At 53.0% G+C, this 2,908-nt stretch overlaps 1 pseudogene; it reads right to left on the reverse strand.

Annotated features, from left to right (window-relative positions):
* Nucleotides 1–589: 589 nt before the first annotated feature.
* On the reverse strand, nucleotides 590–2,707 carry LOC133242485 (FACT complex subunit SSRP1-like; annotated as a pseudogene).
* Nucleotides 2,708–2,908: the final 201 nt, after the last annotated feature.

The following is a 2,908-nucleotide window of genomic DNA, read 5'->3' on the forward strand; positions in this document are numbered from 1 at the left end:
CAAGAATACTGGTGTGAGTTCCTATGCCCTCCTGCAGGGGATCTTCCCAACCCAGGGATTGAAACTGTACCTCTTATATCTCCTGCATTGGCAGGTGCGTTCTTTACCACTAGCACCACCTGAGAAACCCATAATTGGCCTACCCACCATTGTGCAAATTTTTTTTCCAAAGTCAGTTCCCTTTATTAAATGGTCATTTTTCACAGACCAGAAATACAAAATAAAAGTAGAAATAGGCCCCGGTTAGGAGCTACAGACCTGCCCTCACAGGACCCCTGCCTGCAGCAACTTGTACAGGAGAAGCAGCAGATACATCCCAAAGGTCAGGAAGGCAGGAGGCGCGCTGGGATCCGGCCCTGCCCTGCCCCCCACCCAATGTCTCCCCAGATTATAAAGAGCCATCTTCTGAAGCCTCAGAGTGAGACGCCTCCCTTGAGGCCCCAGGGAAGTGCAGGCTAGCAGGAAAGCTTGTTCATATGGTACAGAATCCAAGGACTACATTTCATAGGAGAAAACGGGTACCAAAACACAAGTGGGGAGACTGGGGCTGGGACGGGGCAAGCCCCAGGAGACAGAATCTTCTTCCTCTCTATTCATCAGATCCTGAGGCAGAGTCTTCTGAGCTGGGGAGAGTACTGGCTAGTTCCTCTTCTTCAGTGTCCTCTTCTTTTTGCTCTTGTTCTCTCTGGAAGAGCTCTCGTCACTGGACGCAAACTCTTTGCTCTTGAAGCTCTCGCTCAGCTGCCTTGATGAAGACTTCGATGATGAGCCCCTGGAGGGTATGGATTTCTTCTCCATCTTCACCTTGACTTTCTTCTTCTTGGACTTATCCCTCTTAAAGCACTCTCCCCAGCCCCCTTCATATTCTTTTATGGCTTTTTCATATTCCCTCCTGACATCCTCAGCCTTGTGATCCCACTCTTCTTTCTTCTCCTTGGGCATTCCCTTCCAGATTTCACCAGCCTTCTTGGAGAGATCCATGATACTGATGCCCAGATGGTCTGACTTGATCTTCTCTCAGCTGGCATTGAGCCACAGCATGTAGGCAGACATGGGCCTCTTGAGGGCATTAGGGTCTCTGCGCTTCTTTACCTCCATGGGCTTCTTGCGGCTCTTGCAGTCCTTGGCCATTTTGGCCTTTTTAAGCTGCTTCCGTTTCTTCTCTGCCTGGTCACTGTCACCCTCTATTACTGGAGGAGCTGGCAGAGGCGTTGCTGTCAAACTCCTCTGCCACGTCTTCCTCCTCTTCACCCGGGTTGAATGACTCATCAGTCTCTTCTCTGGAGTCATCGTTGCTGTCATTGGCATTCTCCTCCCGGATCTTGCCCTCCTCCTTCATCCGCTCCAAGTAGGCATCATGCTGGTCTTCCTCCAAGTCAGCATATTCATCGTAGCTGGGGTTCATGCCCTCTTTCAATCCTTGGTTTTTGATGCTGAGTTTCTTGGCGTTGACAAAGTCGAACAGCTTTCCGTACTCTTCCCTCTCAATGCTGCTGAAAGTATACTGGGTGTCCTGCTTGGTCTCAATTTCAAAGTCAAAGGAATGCGTCGTGGTGGTACCGTGGGCAAAGTTGACAAAGGAGATCTCATCAAAGCAGGTGTGCATGGGCAGCCTGTGGATGTAGATAAAGCCCCGCTCCAGGGGGTACAACAGCCCTGAGCTGGCCTTGTAGGAGCAGGTGATGCACTGGGCCCCCAAGTGCCCTTAGAAGTTGTCGGGGACTGTGATCTTGTGGTTCACCAGCACTTTCATGACCTGGCTGACCATCTCATAGAGGGATCCCGACATGTTCTTGGTGAGCTGCCCCTCGAAGGGCTTCTCCACTTCCTCCTCGTTCATGCTGAGCATCAAGGAGAAGTCCTCATCCTTGGAGAAGAGGAGGATGAGGAAGTGGTAGCGGGTCTGGCCCTGCTTGATGGGGGGGTCCAGGCTGATCACAAAGAACATCTGGCGCTGGTCCTTGTGGGCAGCAGGAAGAGACGCAGCACCATGGTGTAGGGGATCTTGTAGTCGAAGATCTTGTGTGCAGGTGCAGGGAGGTGGGGTAGATGTGGATGTTACAGTGGCCTCAGGGAGTCAGACACTGCAGCTCCCGGAAGATGCAGATGGCGTCTCTGGTGGCCTGCATCACGTCCGCCTTTGACAGTACATTCTGGGAGAAGGCCTCGTCGGGGTCCACACTGTCTTCCTGGGTGGGCAGCACCTAGAAGCACACCTCCATGAGAGAGACCTCCGTGTCATCGTTCTGGTGGAATTCCAGTGTCACCCCATTCTTGCCTGTGGTGTACTGGGACACATTGCTGAGAAGGATCTCGAAGACTGGCTGGTCTCCAATGTTGAGGGAAAGCAGCTGCCCACAAAACTTCACGGTTCCCCAGTTCCAACCCTTCACACATAGGTCCTTCTCCATTAGCTCCAGGCAATAGTGAGTTTTTAAGAAATCAGAGAGTTTCTCAAATTCCGATTCTCCAAAGCCATCATACTTGTAGACATGGCCATTCCTCATGAGCAGTTTAAGCCCATGGCCCAGAGCTACCCAGGGCCAGATGCCTTCTGTCAACTCCCCGGCCTGGATGTTGTCCACATTGCCCATCTTACTGTTCTTAAAGTTGATGCCCTGGTGGTTCAACCTCAGCCGACTGTCATTCATGGAGCCTTTCACCTCCTGATACACATCATTGAACTCGAGGGTTTCTGCCATGCTGACCTAGCCTTGTTGGTGCCCGCCAAAACTCCTGGGTGGGCACGCAGTTGCAAGGCGCGCTGGGGATCTCCTCGAGCTGGAGCCTCGCAGCCGCCAGCACCCAAACATTGGGAGCCCGGGGGGCGGGGTGCATGGCAGGCAGGCAGGGGATGGTCCGGGTCACGGGGCAGGCTATTCCTGCGTGTGCAGCCCCACGTCCCGCC

This window comes from Bos javanicus, chromosome X, assembly GCF_032452875.1.
Source record: "Bos javanicus breed banteng chromosome X, ARS-OSU_banteng_1.0, whole genome shotgun sequence".
In the NCBI taxonomy this organism is placed as follows: domain Eukaryota; kingdom Metazoa; phylum Chordata; class Mammalia; order Artiodactyla; family Bovidae; genus Bos; species Bos javanicus.